This window comes from Sinohyriopsis cumingii, chromosome 19 (genome assembly GCF_028554795.1).
Source record: "Sinohyriopsis cumingii isolate HCF-2022 chromosome 19, ASM2855479v2, whole genome shotgun sequence".
NCBI lineage: Eukaryota > Metazoa > Mollusca > Bivalvia > Unionida > Unionidae > Sinohyriopsis > Sinohyriopsis cumingii.
In genome coordinates this window covers 4425312-4448902 of record NC_142979.1, presented here as the reverse complement: position 1 = coordinate 4448902, position 23591 = coordinate 4425312, and positions in this window count along the sequence as shown.

Here is a 23591-nt window from a genome sequence, read left to right as displayed (position 1 = left end):
ACACAGTATCATGCGGTAAAAACAGAATATCAGCTTGATGAACTTCATTAGAAACACTGACATCGAAATACGCGTACTGAATTCGTTTCGGTGGTGGTAGATAAATTTGCCATATTGCTTGTTTGGATAACCACGTTTTAGCAGTAGAATGTTTAACCGCTGCTGCATCAGCAAGTTTACCAATTGCTGCTTTGCCCCTCCAGTATCCTCTTGGTGAATAATAAATCGATTCCATTATTAATTACTAGCTCCAAGCGCTAATTTACCTTTCATCGCGGATCTTACTAACCAATTAGCTAATGATTCTCTAATATTTTTATTTTTTATGGAATTTAACGCGTGAATTAATTTCACATCTGCAATATGTCTATCTTGTAGATTTTTATTTTTATAAGCTACATCATGAGCGTGACAAGCTCGATCAATAACGTTTATTGGTTCCTCGCCTGGTTTTGGTTGATCTTGATTATCGAGCCTGATGTCAAGTCTGGTACCAGGACCGCAATAATTATATCCTGGTAGATGTTTTTCTCCGCTGTATTTAGCCCATGGAGCACCTGGAAACTTTGACATCAAATTAGCAATATCACCACCACGCTTATTAGGTAAAAACGAAAATTTCTTTCTACCGCATACAGAACATTTTCCACCATACGCTATTTTTTTTTTTTTTTTGTAACCGTAGCTAAATCAGTAGTTGGAGTTTTAACTCTACAACGTAAACAATATAAATTCATGACATAATATATATATGGATATAACTGATTTCTCAGCAACAAGAAAACGAGCCCCAGTTAAACACCACCCTGCGTCACCAAATTCCATCAGAATGATTATCATAGGACCATCTGGATCGGGTAAGGCGCAGTTATTACTTAATCTGATAATGAGATGGTTGAAATGGGATAAATTGTATTTAGTAGCACCATCCGCTGATGATCAACGATGTTATGATGTACTTAAAGATTTCAATGAAAACGCGCGATTACTGGATGAAGGTAATGATGTTATAGAGTTTATAACCGATATTGATGAAGTACCATCCGTAGATGTTTTAGACGGATTTATTAATAATTTAGTTGTATACGACGATGTGATGCTAGATAAACAATCAAATTCAGCCAGAATATTTTCCCGAGGTAGACATAAAAATACAGACGTGATCTATGTTACTCAACGATATACACAAATTCCGAAAGTGATCAGAGACAACTGCAACATTTTAGTTGTATTTAATGGCGTAGACACACACACACTTAGAAATATTCATCAAACTTGGTGTGGTGGTGACATGGATATAATTAAATTCAAAACTTTCTTCTCACGAGCGCAAGCTACTCCACATGGATTTATAACAATAAATTTACATGATCCAAGAACAAGATATCGTGTGGGTCTTGATAAAATATTTGGATAAATTAATAAATTTAATTAAAAAAGATATCATTCAACTGTGCGTGGCTGCGTCAAGGAACCACTAACAAATGCGCCGTGGAGAATATTGCAAAGTACATAATTATCTTATAAAGAAAAATCCTCATGCTGGTCCACGAAGTTGTGTTGGATGTAACAACGGCGTTAGAGGATTATATCAGATTTGCGAAAATTGCGGTGGAGATCGATACAGAAGTTTGATGATATATTACAGAAAAAGAAAGAACATAAATCCAAAACCACCATCAGAACTTGAATATTACTTGAAACATAGAACAAATAAAGATGAGGAGAACGCGTTAAGAAATATTCATCAAACTTGAATTTACATAAATTAATAGCAGCAGAGAGGGTGCCTACCAACGTTGGTCGTCAAAAAAATAAACAACAATATATAAACACGTAGAGTACTTTATTTTTCAGCTACTATTTCGAACTGAGGTTTCATTGATGGGGTTGGTTTCAACAGAAATAAAACATCTCAAGGAAACGTTAATTTGTAAACATCTGGACCTTTCTACGAGATGATTTTATTTGTTTGTTTTATTTGTTTTTGTCGGAATTCTATGGTCTGTTCACCCTCTCTGCTGCTCTCCGTCACCAGCACACTCGGCTACCAGTCACACTGGCCAAACAAGCAGTCAGTATTCAATGTTGGTCAATCAAGTAGTCAAAACCCACCAATCTCGGTCGTCAACGTCCGATCACCTGCTACTCGACCAGCAACTCTTTATTCAGCTCTACGGCTGCAATGGTTCAACTTCACAGCTACTAGGGTCGACTCCGATCACGTCGTTAAGTGATCGCGCTGGTCAGCTCTACAGTTCATCACTCTAGTCACTCAGGTCAGTCCGACCACTCTAGTCACTCAGGTCAGTCCGACCACTCCGATCATTCTGGTCAGCTTCAAATGCATCTTACACCGTGTACTATGTATGGCACGGGCATATACGATAAAACGTAATGACGTTGTATACAGTAAATTATACAGATTACATTATCGGCACAGTAATTACAAGCCAACAAATAGGTTCAGAAGTAAACCAGACAGTGACCGAGAAGAATCCTACGGTACTAAACGTTTCTTAAAAATGCAACTTTATATTGCTAATATATATCCCTTGCAAAGTCACAAACCCGAACAGAAAATATTTGTATTTCACTACATAAACCGAAGCAACATAGCAAACAAACAAAAATAAACGTGGTAGTACAATAGTTATAACTTATACAAAAGAAATTAATAATTCACATACCTCTACAGCTAAAGATGTGCAAGTCCTTAAAGTAGACCCCTCACTGACGATACGTTCCGTAATATGAAGATTCAATCTTACGGCGAGGCATTTATACACAGACGAAGTCGTAATACTTTGTGCGCTGGAAGCATTCGCTTTTTCCCACTAAAAGCACTTCGCACTTGCGACATAGGATGCACCGAACTCATTATTTCGAAATATTGTACAATATACATAAATCACCCTCTGGTATCAATGTGCACAAAACGAAACGCGATTACATGTATTTAATAAATAAAAGGACTTATGCAATTCCGTTACACAAAGGTTTGGATGGAGAATAGGATAATGAGGATAACAGTCTGTAAATTCCATCAGAGATAAAGCTGTAGATGGGTCATATGAGACCTTGCTGGTAATAATACTACAGTGTAACGAAGGAGTTGATGTGGCAACAACAAAATGAGGTAAAGATAAATAGATCATGGATCAACATTAGTACTCTTCAGTAAAAGTATTAATACACAAGACTGGCAAATTATCCGAATGTGATTTGTTTGTAGATTCTATAATGACATAAATGGAGGCAAACCCTTATGCGCTTTCAGAATGTGAGTTCCATTGGAAAGTGTATTGGACATCTAGTGCCATTTATAGATATCAGAATAGTCTGGATGACTTCTTCTCAGATCATTTTTCTTATATTTCTGCTAATGGAAGGATTAAGGCTACACATACAGAGTATTTCTCTCGCAGGGTCAGATTATGTTTTCTTTTGTTACCCATTGTGTGCTTCACATTTTATCAAATGGTGGTAGCAACTATCAAATGGTGGTAGCAACGTACATGATAGACGTCTAAAGGTATTACGTAGAGATAATACTTTTTAACTACAGTGATGGCCAAACTTTTGAATGTATTTGACAAGGATGATTTTCCTGAAATGCCACCAGGAAAAGAGACGCAAAATGCTAGTACATAAAATGTTGTCAGAGGTCTAGAACTTTCCATCGATATTTCCCAAACCCTCAGAAACATTTTTTCCATTGGTCAAACACTAGATACATGATTACCAGGAAGAAAAGTTTGAAACATACTGCCTAATCTATTTTCCCTGTGAGATTTTACTGTATCGTAATTAGCTGATACTCAATTGAAAACCATTATAAGTATTGCGATAAAATGTATGATCAAAGGTAAAATACATCAACATCAAAGACAAAACACAGGTAAACCAGCCATTACACCTTACTATCAAACATTTATTTCATGATGTGCTATGCACAGTCACCATCAATTAACTTTGCAGCGACTCTGCCATTTTTGTCTTTATCTTATATTCTCAAGAGGTACAAAGTCTTTTTCAAAATTAATATGTGTAAATGTGATTGATGTTGTACCCTATGCAGATAGAGGCCATCCAAACGTAGATGATAAAACTCCGATGAATTATATGATACCATTTAAAAGCATGTAATGAACTTTCAGATCTTTTCTGAAGCTGAACAGGGTATTGTGTTATGTATATATAATTTATTTTGTGTACTTGACCTTTCTCCATATTAGAGTACAAAGATTTTGGTGCGTATGTGCTCTTTGTTTCATTAGTAAGTTCTAAATAGGCTGTTTAGTTGAGTTAGAGTTCAAGATCCAACCTTGAATATGGCCTTAGAGAATTCTAGATTTGAATTTTTTACAGTTTGTGGTAATTGTTAATTAAGGCAAATGGTGTTTGTTTCAGAAAAGCTTATTGAGAAAAAGGTAAAGTCTGGATGTATATGAGGTTGAATAATAATAGCTCTTCTTTGCTATCTTAATGTCAGTCTTTATTTACGTTCACATATTTTAAGATTAATGATTTATTTAAATTATTCGTTAGAATTATAAAGTTATCATTGACTGTTTGAACTAAAAGACTTTATTGTGAATTAATTCACAGACATTCTGTATTATATTGTGAATTCATTCACAGACATTCTGTATTATATCATTATGATACATCAAAACTGTTAACACGTTGTCACAATCAATCTAATCACGCTGTAAATACCTGTCACAAACTAGTCCTCAACTGAGACTGTAACAATTTAACTTCTATCCGCCTTGCGTCATATAAAAACTTTCATATTTACAGTCAGTCAGATGGTGCAATCTTCACTGATGCAAAATGTAACAACAACACAAGACCTGAAAATCATGTATATGAGTCAGCTGCCCCCCCCCCCCCGGAATTCGTGTCATTGACAGTGAACGAAGTGAAAATGAGTTTCGTTTTACGCTATTTATTTGAATAAAACAGACACGTACTAAAAATTTAATACTTTGTTAATGACATTCGCTGATCTGCCAACAGAAGTAAACATTAAATGGTATGGGCTGGGCATTTATGAAAGTGTAAATGTTTACGTGATCTCTCACAAAGTGGACACATGCCTAAACACCCTGATCAAATAAATCTCTTCTTCACCCATATATGATTCAGTCATTTGTCAGCTCAAAGCTGTTGAACATCCTGCTTTGAAGTTCAAAGTTAAGTAGGCAACTATGACGAGTTCTAAATAATATTCAAGTAGTGTAACTGAACCCGTTGATTGGTCGTTGTGCCAATAAACTGTTGACATTGTTTGTCATAATTTTCGTCAAAGCTGTTCAGCATGCAATCTGACTTCATTAAATCTTTTATTTAATATGTGCAGCAAACGGTGGATTATTCAAACCCATCAGGAAGGAGGCATGGTGATACAGTAGTTAGTGTGCTTGATTTGTAGCCCAAAATAGTGCGTTTTCGATTCCTACAATCGAATTAATCTGGGTTGGCTACCGTCATGTATCCTCGAGCAAGTAACTTTTACTTTAATTGCATCAATACGAAGTAGTCTACTTGTGTTTCACATCAATAAAATACCAACGCAGATCAAACCAAAACATTCGGGTGGTACGTGTTGTTGTCCAGGTATTTAACTTTCCAGATAACTAATATTAAACAGTTCGATGAACTGGTGTCTGTATCAACAATGGTTTACGTTATAACCATGTTTATACAATCCTCCTGCCCGTAAGAATCTCAAATCATTTTGAGCCTCCTACATGAGTACAGGGGCCCCGAGTGGCCGAGTGGTCTAAAGCGCTGTCCTTTACGGATCACCGCCATCTCACCTCTGTCTGCGTGGGTTCGAGTCTCGGATTCAGCCAATGTGGGTATTTGAGAAAGCTTGCCAGTAGCTTCTCGTGGGTCGGTGGTTCTTTCCGGGGTTTTCCCAGGTTCTTCCTCCACCATTAATACTGGCCGCCATGTATCGTGTGCTGAAAAATGGCGTTAAACCCTACAACAACCTACATGAGTACAATCTCAAAACCCCCAAACGTTGATATGAAACTTAGAGTATATTTTCGCTACTGTAATTTCGCACATCAACAGAGAAATCAAAGAAAATAAGATTTTATTATAAGTTAGACATTATGGCCCTTCGTCAGTTCAGTTTTGAGGTATTTACTAAATATTTGTCTTTAAAGGAATCAGTTTTTCATCATTCAGAATAGCACACCTACTTTCTGGCAATTAAAAATCTACATTCAAGTGAGATTCCTTTTTCATTTCAAAGTTTTAATATATATATATATATATATATATATATATATATATATATATATATATATATATAAGGATCTCAGAAAGTTACATATTTCACCTTACGTGGACACAAGTAGTATGCTTTCTTTAGATTCATTTACTGACAGTTTAAAATTATCACATTCAAATTTGTTGTAGCTTCTAACTTCCCAAGCATCAAAACTGCTGGCGAATTCTGCAACAAGTCACAAGTGCGACAATGTTTTATGTGTGTTCATTTTCATATTTCAGTATACACCAAAACTGAACCAATTGGTATTTAGGAATAAATTAAAATAATATTTTTGGAAATGTATTTTGACTAGTTTAAACATATATTGATATCAGCATTGGCTGTTTCAAAGTTAGTGCCTAATCTCAGATAGATAGCCATGGTAGATCTCAGCTTATCGCCAATGCACACAACTGAGAATTCATACCTTACCTGTTGTTGCTTTTATTATATGTGCAAACTCAAAAGGATTTGTTTCTTGCACCCTTTTAAAATATGGTCAACTTCATTCGACTGAGTTTTGAGAAGTCGTCGAAACAGTTTTTCAATTTAAAAATCTCTGGCTGCTGCGTCAACCATATCTCCAGAAAATTATAAAACTTGCAAAGGTATTCATGTAAATATGCTTCAGTTTATTCTTCTAAAATTATATTCGTCATTTATTGAAAAGTACCGCTTTTATTCTGCTTTTCTTTTGGCATAACGGCAACTGGATTGACCTTATTTTTTTTATTTTTTTGTACAAACTTGAATGGCTATCTAGCCAGGAGGCTTTTTGTAAAATGTATGTTATGGCCCCAACATAATAAGATGTCAAGATTGGGGTGACATGCATTCACCGTTTATAAAATCAAAATGCACAACAGCTATTCATAACAAAGATACAATTTACATAGAGTGAACACGTCAATATTAGCGGATAAATATGCATTTAATATACATACTTCACTTCGATATCTCTGGAGAGACAGAGACAGACAGACAGACAGACACACAGACAGAGAGACAGAGAGTGAGAATGAGATGTGTTTGTATCTATCTGCGAATACTGACAAACATGTAATTCTAAAACAATTGCTATTTGTTAGGCATCACTTTTAATAGAAATACTATATACAAAATTTGACCTTTTCGCAGAAAACACAAGCATTAAGGTTTTTCTAATTGTTTCATCCGAAGTGGATTAGCCATCAAATGCAGCCCATTGAACTAATTCCCTGATGGACTAAGCGTAGCTAAGAAGAGAAATATTGGAAACTGCAGATGTGAACACATGCTGAATTTGGCTTAAATATACAATTTCAACCCATGGAAGTGTTTTGCTTAACCTACAGTGCCGCAATTCATTTCATTTCTGTTTATTCAACCTTCCTTCTATCCTTCTAGTTACAACAAGTTATTAATGATGATGTTGTCTTTCGACCATTTAAAATTGTTTATCTTTTAGTGAATATTACATTTGGGAACAGCTCTATTGATGGTGCATTTTGCATCATTGAATCATTTTTATGACGTAGTCAACAAACTCACGCTAAGCAGAACAGTGTTGTCGTCCAATCTTGTTTGTCGTCTTTTTTCATAGATACTAGGTCCATTCAAGATATACATCTTCTGTTATTTTTGTATCTGTCTTTAGTTTAGGCCTTTACGGATAATTATGATGAAATGTGTCAAAACATAAATATTTATTGGTGTGAGTCTTCATGTATATGTTTGTCTTTTGTGTATGATATTTGCCACCTTTTGGGATCATTATATATATATATATATATATATATATATAGAGAGAGAGAGAGAGAGAGAGAGAGAGAGAGAGAGAGAGGGAGATGTTATAGATAATATCAATGGACGTTCAACAGATTACACTGCGTGTAAAATGGTATTTTTAAATAGTCAAATTATTTTTAATTTCAAGAAGATGATTATACCTGCAGTAACAAATTGTTGGCCAAACTTGTGTTACACGAGTACGATGAACCGTGTATTATACGCCCAGCGGTATTTAACAGCCCTCTGTGTACAACTGATTTGGCAAAGATAATTATAAAGATTACTAACCAGCACAAAAATCTACAGGTATTTTAGGACTCTCAGTACAAGCCATCCACAAAGTTTGGTCATGGAACTTACTTCGTATAACAATGACCTTAATTTTAACCCAAAACATCAGGCCTCCGCAAACTTTCGTCAAGGTACGTGGTCAAGAACTGAAGTTACCATGAAGCTTCTATTTGTCTTCGTTAAGTCAGTGACTTTAAACTTTGATCTTTAAATCCTAAATCATTAGGCTCCTTTTTTTATATAAAACGTTATAAGTCATCCACATAATTGGCGAAGGTAAAAAGTCGAAAAAGAAATCATTGTTAAAAAAAATTAATTGCCTTGATTGATTAAAAGTGACCTTGACGTTTGAACTTTTGAACATAAAATGAATGGGTTTCTTCCTTACCACAAGTGCAAACAATCCATCCAAGTTTGGTTTAGGTTTTATAAGGTGCGCAAGATATGTGTTTATTATTATAGTCAGTGATCTTGGCTTTTGATGCTTTGACTCCAAATTAATAGGTGTTCCTCATCGCAAGAGCAAGACATCCACAAAGTCGGGGAAAGGCCAGTGATCAAGAATTAATTGTATTGTACGGAAACCATCTATCTTCTTTAAGTTGCAGTGGCCTTCACCTTTGATCGTAAAATCAATAAGCTTCTTCCTTACCCAGATATAAGACATCAGCAGGGTTTGCTAACATTGGACGGAGAAGAACTCGAGATATTGTGCGCAAAACCAATGAAGTAACAGACCGACGATCGCACGCACAAGATCACAACACAATACGCCCCCCACCCACTTATAACGGGCGTAAGGAAACACACACGAGAGGTAAATTTCGCACATTCTAAAATTAGCTAGGACTGGATGTTTGCTCTACAATTAAATCGGCAATTCACGACAAGCAGTAGTGAGATCTTGCTCTTGGTATGGAAAGAATTGTATATGCCGTAAGACAACGTTTAGTGTATATGAATAAAATATGTTTACGTAATTACGGACACCTTTAGTCGACATACGAGTAAGCTTTAGGCGACCGCGGTCGCCTAATGGATATATCTAGTATCGCCCAAAAGTCAAACACGATTTTCTACTGTTTCTGTGAAAATAAAAGTGTATTAGCCACTTGATATATATAAATGAGATAGTAATAAGGTTAAAACTTATGTTTAAGTCAATTTTAGTTAAAAGGATGCGTAGATGTTTACATTTTAATTTTTTATATATACTCACAGTGTAACATTTCGGCGACATAATGTATACTACGTATGTCTTTGTTGATAACGTGTATGTTTATATCACTAAAATAGATTGTAAGTTTATTTTGTATCATCATCGTTCTTACGTATCGAACCGTTAGCATATACAATGAAATACTATAACCCCATATATTAGCTAAATATTTAGCCCACATCTAGGTTTAACCTCCGAAGTGATACATTCGAGCGTGATGCGCATGCTTATATATAGGCCTTGTCAGCTTCCGGAAAAGCCGCCTCGATATTTTCAAAAATAATCGCGGGTTTGCAGTTTCATTGCAGAAAGCGCACTGTAATTACTGCAAATGTAATGCAGGGATTTGTAGACGTAACAGGGATCTAGCAGTGTAGCTAGTAGGAAGAATATTCGGAAGTATGGAAGACGTTGGATGATCATGCAATTTGACTATGTGACTTGCTTGTACTGGAATATTCCGTCAATAACTCCTGTGCAAACTGGGCTCAAACAGCTCATGGTGATTTGCATCGTTCTTAGATAGAGTGCATACTGTAGATTAAAGATTGGTTTTCGATTTAATCAACGTGCTATGTAGGTGCTGGAGATACTGTAAAATAACACACCATTATAGGGATAGAGGTGGGTCTCGTATCGTTGCTTAGGGCAGTTTACATATCAATAATATCGGGTACAGATAAAATACATCCAGGACAAAACCCACCTCCCACCCTCTAAAAATAAAAGACAGGACATAATTACCTCCCCCAGTATAAGTTTGTCCCCTATTAAACTTTATTTGTAACCAACACAATTATACATCCTTTTGTGTCGCCATGGACTATTCGATTCTGAAGCTTAATGTGGGCGTCCTCTGAGTAGATAAATGAAATTTTGTGTGCGTGTTACATCTCGTTGTTGCTGTTGGTTGTTGGTTTTAACGCCATTTTTCAGCACACGATAGGCTATACATGGCGGCAAGTATTGATAGTGGAGGAAGAACCCACGAAAACCCCTGGAAGAACTACCGACCTACGAGAAGCTACTGACAAGCTTTCTCACATATCCACATTGGCCGAATCCGAGACTCGAACCCACGCAGACAGAGGTGAGATGGAAGTGATCCGTAACGGGGAGCACTTTAGACCACTCATCCACTCGGGGCCCCGTATGTGTTAGATGTTTTATCAAAACTATTTATATAGATGGATAGATAGATAGATAGATAGATAGATAGATAGATAGATAGATAAAGAATCGGAAAGTGCTATTCCTGGATTCCACAAGAGAATGCGTAGTAATACTATCAATTCTCTATCAATACGAATTAAAAATTCTCTAGCCTTTATGATAGCATTATTTGTAATATATATATGCACAAATCCAATCTTTAGGCGACAGCGTCTAAATTGCAACCTTTCGGCGACATCGTTGTATACTGAATTTGTGTTAATACGTGAGAGTAATAATTGTGCCTATATACTGAATACTGCATAGAATACTGAAAGGAATATGAAAAATACACGAAAAAGTGGCAAAATAAAATAAATGACAAACATACATTTTTGTCGCCCGTTTACTGTCACCGAAAGGTAAAACATGCTCATATTCGTTGCTTACAATTTACCGACAAATTATATATAATAACCCATATGTTTTGTGGGTGTAGGATAAAAACCCCCACAAAGAAATGAAGGATAGGACATAATCCCCTTCTCCAGAACCAATTTTTTTTAACTTTTTAAACCGTCGAAAATATATATATATGTGTGTGTGTGTGTGTGTGTGTGTGTGTGTGTGTCGTTCCGAGAGATTTCGAACAATCTGGAAACATTTGTCATCAAGACAACAAAGCACAGAACAGAGCGACGTTATTCTTTAATCGCGCACTTGTCAACACTGTATTTGTCAAGGAATTGTATAAATCCTTTTATTTATTAAATACATGTATTCGAGATTCGTTTTTGTGTACAACGATACCCGAGGGTGATTTATATATATGTACAAAGATTTCAAAATAGTGAGTTCTGTTCATCACATGCCGCACGTGCGATGTGCTTTCGATGGGAAGAACCAAATACTTCCAGCGTACAGACATGTATTGCAGAATCGTCTCTGTATAAATGCCTCACCGTAAGACAAAATATTTACATTAGGAACGTCTTGTCAGTGAGTGGTCAACTTTAATGATGCAATAATGGGCCAGGAATCAACAAATACAGAAACTGTCTTCTGTGAAGTTATCTTCGTGGGGATCCTTATGGAGCAGAAAATATTACAAATTTAACAACAACAACAACTACGTTTATTTTTGTATCTTTTCTATGTAGCTTCAGCTTACGTAGTATGAAAATATTTTCTATTCTTGTTTGTGACTTAGCAAGAGATTTATATTAGCATATATAAAGGTGCATTTTTAAGAAACGTTTAGCAATGTAGGATTCTTGTCGGGCACGGTTGGGTTCATTTCTGAACTTGTGCATTGTTTTGTAACTTTTGTGCCGATAATGTAATCTGTGTAGCTTACCGTATATAACGTCATTACGTTTTATCGTATATGCCCCTGTCATGCATAGTACACGGTGTTAGTAATTTCAGCTGACCAGGCTGACCAAAGTAATCGGAGTGGTCGGACTGACTACAGTGATTGGAGTGGTCGGACTAGTCGGACTGACCAGAGTGATCAGAGTTATCTGAGTGATCGGAGTCCTCGTGGTACAAGCTGTAGAGCTAACGATAGGGATTTATCGTAGCAGCTGTGAAGCTGAACCGTATCAGCCGTAGAGCTGAGTAAAGTGTTGCTAGTCGAGTAGCAGGTGATCGGGCGTCGCTGACCGAGATGGTGGGCGCTGACTGCTTGATTGACCAACCTGGAATACTGACTGCTTGATTGAGCAGTATGACTGGTAGATAAGTGTGCTGGTGACGGAGTTTGTAACTCCAGACAGGTAATCTTTCAGCCGTTCTCTAGTCTTTGGGGTTTGTAATACCCAGTGTTTTTTTTTTTTTGGACTGTAAAGATATTTTTTACATCTGTCACTTTGTTTTCATCATTTACACTATTTTGAGTGCATACATTTTTACTATGAGATAAATACCAGTTTTTACTAACTGAGTAAAACACATCATTATTTCGTTGTGAAATCATCGCGAATCATTCACCCTTTGTCCTTGTAATGTGTAAGGTCATCTATTTGTATTTTCATTATTTAGTTTTGGATTATGTAAATTAATCCAATATTTGGATATTATACGCACGTATCAATCATAATTCTTATCTCATTCATCATTAAACATTGCATTTGTATCACCATCAAATGTGTTCGGTTGTAAATAAGAAATCAAACCCAATTATCTTGTTATCGTAAACGACGTTTTTCATTGGAGAATTTTGTAGCTATACGATGCATATACAAACAGTGCAGCTCGAAATCATTTCAAATATTGATAACTGTAAAACCACAATGACTTGAGTGATAAATAATACGATTATGGTTACATCTTTTGTGAATATCTATAATGTTCTAATTGTTGCTCTGTTGGTATGTGCAATAAAGGCAGCTTTTCTTTTCTTATCTGGAAAAGGATAAACGCCACTAGGCGTGCTCGTGCAAATTTTGGTTAGCGACTTATTCTTATTCATTATTTTAAAATTTTGGTTTAACTCTTGACGCAAACAAAAATGTTCATTTAAGCAATTCTCTTCTGACCTGAAAATAAATCTTTTATATGTTAAATAGATAAGTGAACCGATAATCTATCATGTTTGCCCCACGGGAGAAAAACTGAGATACTATTTAACTAATGAAATAAGGGATTCTTTGGCACTTTAAAACTCTAAAATAGATAAGTAGAAACAATGTGCTAAAGCTTAACATGAATGCCCCAGACATTCATCAGCAACTGGGAAAAGGAAATTAACGAATTAGCGAATTATTCATGACACTTAGCTGGTCAAATTAGAATTTTAACTTGGTACGCTGACTGATTTAATAAAGCAGCAAATCCGAGTTAACAACATCAAATAATTAGCATCAGACCTTTTTCAAATTAAAGATTTTCTTGTAACTATTTTAAACATTTTATTGGAAAACGATTTTAGATTCATAGCAAAAATTTCATGACATCTTGTTTATAGACGGTGAATTACAACGGTGTCAATTTAATCATGTTACAAGGTATTTCTGGTAGAAGTCAATTCTTTTTCTTATATGATTTGTATCATCTAAGCTGAGAACTGCTTTTCTCTAGGTCTGGAAATAAGTGTCAATGAATTGCTAATTAGAACAATAGTTAGGACAATGGGAGAAGTCTATTAATTCGTGTGTAATTAAGTTGTGAATTTTCTTCAACCCAGAATCTAGGGTGTAAGCATTAGAGCGTTAGAGCGTGTATCGACAGGCATAATTCATCTGGCAATTTATAGGCACAGCGGGGCAGAAATAGTTAGCCGAGCTGTCTAATTAAGTCATACTTCCAGTTAAGAATGCGAGGAGAAAAGACATAAATTTGCGTTAACAGCGATGTGTGTGTATTAGGTTGCGAACTGACCATAACTTAGTTCTGCAGAATTACGATAGACGATATCTGACGTAAAAGGAGTAGAAATATTGTTTGATCCCATGAGAAGAAAAAAAACTGACAAGTATTTAGGTTTGGTATTATGTTCATTTTTGAAGGAACAAAAGCTCCATTCTGTATTGCACAGTAAGAAAAGATCAAAACCTACATCCAAGACGGTTCGTGACCCGAAGAAAAAGAAGAAGAAGAAGAGAGAGAGAGAGAGAGAGAGAGAGAGCAACGCCGACCTATCACCAACAGTGATTTTGAAAAGACCGGAAGCACCAGGTGATTCTGGCCAATTGAAGTTCACATGAAATATTTTGACTCATTCACGTGTCACGTTCGGTTTCATTTTGTTCATGTAATTGATTAAATTGGTATATTTCACATATTGGGCTCGTGATGTTCTATTATGCGCTCAGGTCTCTGCTCTTCCATCCGTTAAAATCATAGTTTATTTTGTGATTAACTCGATCAGGGGAATAGAACCGTGCTCGATCATCTCCAAGGTAACGATAACTAGACACCATAAAGAGAGGGGAGATCTCACACATCACCTGATTACCACGTTTCAACAGTAGCCAATCTGGCCACCGTGTCACAACTTAGAGCATAGGTGGGCGAAATACGGCCCGTGTTGATCTGGTTTTATCAGTTAATTTACAAAGCATGGTGTGGCTATAAAAATTAATTAACTGTCAAGCCCTGGAGGAAATTATCCATGCCTGCCTTGGAATCAAATTGTTTTATTCATAATATGCTTACTGTGGTGCCATTTCCTTGTCGAATTAAACGCAGCCACCGTCTTACTTTTCCGACATCCATTTCAGTTCTTTGAAGAGCGACGGTACATACGGCAAGTTGGTTAACTAAACTGGGATGCATGAATATGTTTAGTTACAGTGAGCCCAGTTTGATTAGGCTTAATCGGTTCTTTAAAGAACCTTACTCTGTAATTTAAACAAATTCGGCATTCCTCTGCTAGCCTTCCTCTTCATCTAATTGAAATAGCTGTCCTCAGTAGCAACATAAGTTAGTGTATACGGAAAATGTCAAACTGGTTCAACATTGCTGAAGATATGAAATTTGAATTTGTAATGCTAGTCGTCTAATTGTTGAAGGACGCTAAACTAAATTTTTAAAAGAGGGATAGGAGAATGAAAGATACGGGAGTACAAAGACACACATGACTTTACGCAGAAGGTTGTCTTGTCTCACCACGCAACACATTGCACGTTTAACGTTGGACAGCGTATAATATACATTGCATATCACTTAATGGTTAATACTTTTTCCATTCATTACAAGTTATAAAATCAATATATTATCCGTATATATCAGGAAATAAGAAACGAAACGAAAATTGGTCCTGTAGTGACCTGTTTTTAAATACCTGTGATAAAATTAGCAATAAAAACCTGAAATACGTGAGAGTATTCACCATCAATCATGAATCAGAATTTTATTTAATAATCAAATATATGCTAATTATGTGCAGATGCTGAATATCTGGTGTAAATTTCTAGAATTACTGCACATTTAACCCATGACTTCTAAAATCTTATTTAGTGGAAATAGTATTACGAGACTATGCTCTTAAAATAAGTAACAGAAAAGAGTGAAAGCAGCAAGCTTTGCAAAATTCAACAAATGATTTACTTTCCAATAATCCAAAGTTAGAACGAGAAAAAGAACTTACGGTATTGCTAATTAAATTCCAAAATAATTACTAGAATTACAGACACAGGTCCTAATAATTTAAAGTCCTGAATATAATTTAGTAGAAGTCTAAATTAATTCCAAAAGCTGAAGGTATTGACGTGTTTGTTACAACTTTTTTTATTATGTGTCAACAGTCTTTTGTTGAATCACATTAATATAATTCCAGCATTTGAATTCACTATAATATTCAAGTGAATGTCTCTATGAAAGAATGTCATCATAGCACGTTTGTATTTGCAGTGAACATCGCGTGAATACAATAATTTGACGAAATAGATTCCAGCGCGAAATGAAATACTGGATACAACATAAAATACAACTTAATTAAGCTAGAACTTAAAGTTCTATTGAATTTACAGTGACAAGATTATATAGTCTGCTGCATGACCACAGGTCACAATTAGCATCTTCTAAAACAAGCGTATTACCTTATGGAAAATAACCTTGTAGAATGATCCTGATATTTACAAAGTAAAAAAAAATAGTTATGATTAGTAACCTATTACTAAAATTAAAAATATAGAACCTGGATTATGTCACGTAGACCATGTGAATTCCAATAAGCTTGACCTAGATCGAAATAAACATATTTACTTCTAATAATAATGATCCTGATATTAAGGTCATGTACATGGAGAATATTTTAGCTACGTATTAGTTATTTACAGAATAAAAAAATTAAAAATCAGTTGAGGTCAAGCAGAAATGAAAACAATTTTGGACAAGATTAATTCCGACAAATAGTGTTACATTGCAATACCATATAATGAAATAATTTTTGTAAAAAAAAACTAATACTCAATATATATTAAATATACAAAACAATGTACTTAGAAATAGTAGAAAATGCATACACAGATGTAAAGTTCTTATTATATAAATATAAATTAAGAAAACAAAAATGACTCCACGTGATTGACCTAGATAATGATAAAATGTATTTCTGACCAGCAATGTTACAGGTCATCTAACGCCATGCACCTTATTTTGAATTTTACGTTGATATGGGCATGCAAATATTTAGAAGCAAGTTTTAATTTATTAATACTGCAGGTGAGGTGTCAAAGAGCCATTTTATCATACGTGTGTTTTTGATTGATTACAGTGTATCATATATATGACAAGGACGTAATAAAAAGATTATTTGTATAGTGCGAGAATTGCCAGCTTCCCATCAACCAAGCTTCACGCATCTTCTCTCAAATATCGTATTCCCGTACGGGAAAAAGTAGAAAGAAATCTTGTCTCTTTTTTTCCCAGCATACACCACTTTGTACAACTAACAGCACAATAGCTGACAGATATTTCGGCTGTTTGTACGTGATCGCAAACACTTTCAAGTTGTTTGTAGCCGTTTCTTGCTAACAACTCCTCGCGGGAACACGTGAAACTCATATTCGGAATATCCTACATATTGTAAACGAAAAAATTCATCTACCGAAAAGTTATGTTTTAAAACAATCACCAGTTAGAATATTGTAAACGAAAAATTCGTCCATCGAAAAGTTATGTTTTGAAACAATCACCAATTAGAATAACATGAACCCAGCTATATATATCATATATCACGCTGATTTTCAATAGCCTTTCATCATTAAGCTCATGTGATTCGAGTCGAGAACACACGCGAGGAGTGTCCGAAATAACCCGGATTTGCCACAGTTATAAATTCAAGTAACATAGCATATATAAAGTTCACTCTTGCATAATCATTGTTTGCCGCTCAACAACAGGAAGAGTGCATGCTACAAGTTAACTGACCATTCAAAAGGACCTTTAAAAAGTATTTTAGTGCGCTACATGAAAGAGACTGAAATCTAGATTTTGTGCCAATGGAAAGTATGATTAGAAACGTGAATATGTCTGAGGGTGATAACCAAGACCTTCCGTCTGAAGACATAGAAAAAGAAATGGTTCTAAAAAATATCGGCGGTATTATTTTTGTCAGCCTTCTGATGATTGTGGGTTTGGGAGGAAATTCAATTGCCGTTTTCGTGTATCTGCGAAAATACAAGCAATCTTCGTATAGAACTTTCATAGTCTCCCTGGCAGTGGTCGATCTAGCAACATGCTGCGCGCCAATGATCTTCATTTTATTGACTTTGATATATCCGATAAACTTTTTTAACAGTTGGGCTTGTAAAATGCGTACGTTTCTAATATATTCCATGTGTATCGGATCATCGATGATTCTTGTAACAATAGCAGGAGAAAGATATCGTAAGATTTGTGTTCCCCATGGAATGCAGCTCTCAGCTCGTATATCTAAATACATATGCATTCTAGATGTATTCCTAGGTATTGTACTTGCATGGCCTGCCGCTGTATTGTATGGAAACAAGTCTGTGAAAAATAGCCATCATCAAATTGTTGGTACAGAATGCGACGTGAGCGACGACTTTGCGGACACAAAATATCCAGTATACTTCAACATTTGTTTACTATTTATTGTCTTTGCAACATTGATAGCTCTCTCATTCATCTACGCCTTCATTGGGAAACAAATATTTCGTATGAAGAAAATAATTTCCAGAAAACCCCCAAATAACATTTCACAAGATGACTTGGTGATTTTTGAATGTTCGCCTTCTCAGTGTTCGCTCAGAGAAGAAAAATCCAACGGAGAAAGAGTTCAAAACAGTTATGACGATATATCTGACATCTTGTCTAAAGCAAATGGACAAGGAACACAACAATCAGTTGAGAGTAAAGGTAAAACTAATGTGTTTAGCGAAGGAAATCCTAACCAAAAAGACATCGTGAGTAAACATAATAGGACGGTTGCTGTTACTCGAGTTTTCTTCATCGTCACGGTAGTGTACTTTTGCAGCTTCTTCCCACATTTCGCACTTCGCATTTCCACTTTCCTTAACAAGAAATTTGTAACCAGTCTCTCCACTGCAGGAACTGTGGCCTACCAGACTTTTCGATGGACCTTCTTTATTAATAATATGGCAAATCCAATCATTTATGCATTATATGACAGGAAGTTCATGCTAGAAGTCCGCATGCTTTGTAGGTCTTGTTTAGGGATTTGCTTGAAAATAAAACCAAAGATGAGATGGTAATGTAGCTTAGGAAAATCATTTTATTTCTGACAAATGTGTCAGAAAATAAAATATAACACGCGATAAATTATAAAATTCAGACACTATAAAGTTTTATTCCCAAAAACTTGTAAAGGACAAGTGAGTTTGCATATTTTATTAATTGTCCAGTGTCTAAGTTCTCTGAAACTGTCTCGGGGCAGCAATTGTGATTATTCAGGCACGACAGTTTAGGTGTTAGTATATGCCCTGCAATGTAAACTAGCCTTCTGATGATGTCTGGCGTCCTGTCGTACATGCATGCATTTTCCATGTAACATTCACCAAGCTGTTTAAGCTGCGTTTTTAGTTCCTAGTTTGTATGAAGAGCGAGTAATTAATTTTTATTGTTCAAATTATCACCAAAAAAAACTAAAGTCAACCACACACACACACTAAATGGTAGAATATTGCTAAAGGTGGCCGACAGAACAGTAAGTTTGGCTGGACTTAATCTGCTCGAATATACCACATTTTTTCTAATACGATTCGAAAAGATATTAGTCGAGATATTGTAGAAAGCTATGCCAGCGAGAAATTATGCCCTCTTTAATCAGGTAAAAAATTATTTTTCCTTAGAATATTTGTCAACCATTTTACAAATTCTTATATGTTCGTGACAAAAACACATAGTCGATTTTAATCGATGTACTTCTAAACAGTAAATCAATATTTTTGTTCCTTAAATACAGAGAGGGGCGGTGCAGTTTTGAGTTCACAAGAATATTGTCTTATGAAATGTCTTAATTTATTGCATGACATGTTTTTTTTTAGCGCCTAACCGGAATTTGTTCCTACCCTGCATGATGTTGAAAAAAGAGCTGCTATTTAAAGTTCTTATAGACCAGATAAATGTCCAGTCACAGATGTTACTAACAGATTGTTTAAAAATCGATTCTACGTTTTGTGATTCTCGAGGGAATGATGTATTAGAAATCATGTACCATTAAAAATATAAGAATAGTTTGGAAGGATACATATTTCCCCGTATATGGAAGCATAAGTAGACATATACCATTATTCAGTTGTAGTTCAGGCAATGTTATCAAATGTTGTCCATAGTGAGCTTTACATTTGGAATTATCTGTAACTTCAGTGTCTAGAGATGAGGCTTTTCTCTCTAAAACTACAGAATGTATTTGTTGAGTCCTTTTTACCTGAACACTTACCAGTAAGGTGACGAAAATTCAACTGAAATTCAACTGGAACGTCATACAATTGGACTTGGTTGACCTTTTAGGACTATTTCAGATTTAATTCAAAATACTGTAAGTTTATTTTATATTTTCATTTTGTTTTATAAAGGAATAAATTATTTGTTGATTTATACAAAACGTTTTGGTTTTTGCTCTTTTAGGTTACTTAGTTCAAGATCATAGAGTCGAAATAATTATAAATAATTATATTCTGGTAATGAATCCTTATCTTGCTATGGTCAATTTTGAAATTACGAATTTAACTACATGTCGACTATATGTGAAATTAGCTGTCCCATTGGTGACTGTAATATCAGTTCTACATTTATCTTATTGATTCTAATTTTTATATTATGTTCACTGTCTTCCATGACGGTCTTGCTGTCAGATTCTTTAGCAATGGCCTTATCTGGTTCGTTTGTATCTTTGGAAGAACTGGATCTTTTTAGCACATCCTAGCTTGTCTGATGTTGTACAATTAAATAAGGATAGGGCAAAATCACAAGGACTTGGGACAATGAATCTCCATTCTGTAATATGTACAAAATTTAAAGAAAATCTGTAGTGAATTGCCAATGAAGATCCTTCAGTTTTGAAACAGTACTAAATATCTGAACTTTGCCGTCCGATGAATGTGACAGACTTGTTCACTGACAGTATAACAAAGAATTGGTAATAAGTGTGTGTGTGTGTGTGTGTGTGTGTGTGTGTGATCTAAATTTAACCATTTGAGTTATATCACTACGATGTCTGCAGTATGACAATTTATAGTGATGTCTAGCACTTGGGCATCATGCCGCAGGTATGTGGTATAATGTCCCACCCAGTCATATTATCTTGACACCAGGCCGACCAGTCCTAACACTAACCTCTTAATGCTGAGCGCCAAGCAAGGCAGCTGTTAGTATCATTTTTGTCAGTCTTTGGTATGACTGGGCCGTGAATCGAACCCACGACTTACCGCATCCGAGGCGGACGCCCAACCACTAGGCCACCGTAGACGTAAAATAAATATTGCTAAAGGTGGCCGAATGATCGTTTGTCTGGACCTAATCTACTCGATTATATCATATTTTCGCTGATTCTCTAGTAAAAGTTATACAGGTTATGTAGGCATTCAACACCGTAATGGGTGTCATTTTATAGAATTTGATTATACATACATTTAAGTGGCAAATATTCACTTCATTTGGATTCTTATACATCGACATTCTACTGGAAGATCATTATTTACACGCCCCGTAAAGTGCATATAGCAAAATCAATGTTAAAGTACGTAGACATTTTTGGATGAAATGAATATAAAGGTGTGATCCAGTACGATCCGGATTGAATGTTGCGCTCTATGATGTCACAATGAACGATACACATATTGATAAACAAATTCTTACTACCCTCGATTGTGACGATGCCACTCGAAGTGCCCCTGTCTTTACCCAGGTTTAGTACATGGCCATCATTGTACAAGGCCGTAGAGCTCGATACTTTTCGTCGGGACGTTTCTTGATGACAGGGAAAGTTCAGATCACTCATAAATTAGGATTGAACTGACTTTTGTTAAAGAAAAGTAGTATTGGAGCAATTTATATTTAATTTCAAATGAGTAAATGCGCATGCATGACCCATGTGACTTGTACTATGATACGATCCGAAAATATATTATGCCAGATATTGTATATAGCTATACCAACAAGAAAAATCGCGACCGCAATTATGCCCCCGTCAATCAGGCAAAAACTTATTTTTATTTAGGATATTCGTCAACAATTTTACAAATTCTTATATGTTCGTGACACTAACACATATTCGATTTTATTCAATGTAGTTCTAAAAAGTAAATCAATATTTCGTTCCTTAAATACCTGGAGAGGCTGGTGCAGTTTTGAGTTCACAAGAATATTGCCTTATGAACAGTCTTAATTTATTGCATGAAATGTTTAGTTGTAGCCGCTTCTAATACACATGTACACAATTATTCAGACCAATAGTCATGTTTATGCAGATAATAATGCTCAATTACAAAATCTGTTATTGTTCGTTCGTCTGAGATAATTTATAAAATTGCTTGTTTATTTATTTCGTTCCTAAGACTATTAGATTTCAAATGTTCTGCTGATGGTCCTACCCTCCATTCTCATTCCCATTGATTCCTCTGGTCCTACCCTCCACTCTCGTTCTCATTCATTCCTCTGGTCCTACCATCCAGTCTCGTTCTCATTCATTCCTCTGGTCCTACCCTCCACTTTCGTTTTCATTCATTCATCTTGTCCTTCCCTCCAGTCTCGTTCTCATTCATTCCTCTGGTTCTCTTTTTCTCGTGTATTTCCTTCTGATAAGCTTCCATTGTCTATTGACATTCTTCCTTTTGTAGATCAAACTCCTTGAAAAGTTCTGGAAATGTAATTTTTCCATTATGTTGATAATTTTATATCAGCAGGTCATTATATCTTCCTTTAATAGTTTGAATATTTTATTCTAAACACATACTCAGCAGTATAACTCTCATCCCTTTTGTTAAATTAGAGGGTAAAATTTGCTTTGATCTCTTTGTCTAGCCGGGATGATTAACTAGTGGTAACTCGACATACCTGTCCATTCTTTCTGCTTGATGCACCAACATTCTTAGATAAATATATTACAAGCATACACTGTGTCTCTGTTTACATTAACGGATTAATGTATAAATCATCTAAGTGGTAAGAAATCGCGAATAATAAAGTAACAGCAAGTTATTCAATATAAGTGAGTGATTCAGAAAATCTACGCTTGAATTCTTTAAATTTCACAAAATGATATACTATATACCTGACAAGTAAATTATACAGGTTAAATTCTATTTTACTTATGAATTATGATGTAGCATTTTGCTCAAACTCTCTTATATTGCTCTGTTCTAATTGTCAGATCGAACTTAAAACAACGGCCACATTATCCGACTTAAAATATTTAAGTAGCTAGACTGTTGTCTTGTATTTTTATTAGACAGTTGAACCAGTCTATCTACAAATGAGCAAAATGAAAAGTAATAATATAATATCTCGCGTTTATTTAAGTTATGAAAACAAGTTAGACCAGCTGTTTGGAATAGCAAACTGTCTTGTGTCTGCAGGAAGGGAACACGAGTCTTTAATGGATGACATGTTTCACTTTCTTTTCTCAATTTATAGATTTGGTACAGTTGGCTCTGCACCGTTGCCATCATATATAAACTTTTATCTGCATCTTTAATGAATCATCTTCATTTGCAAATAGTTTCTCTGGAGCAAGTGTTTAGTCCATGAAAGAATCATACAAGTGTGATGGAAAATCCAAATCCACTTTAAAAAATATCAGTCATCTGATATTTTGGAAAGATCTTTTTCCACTCATCTAAATATTTCATCAACTGAAATTCTTATTTACGTAATGTTATTGGGGCATGGCCAAATATGCTAGCTATTGTCTTCTATCTGATAAATTACCTAGAC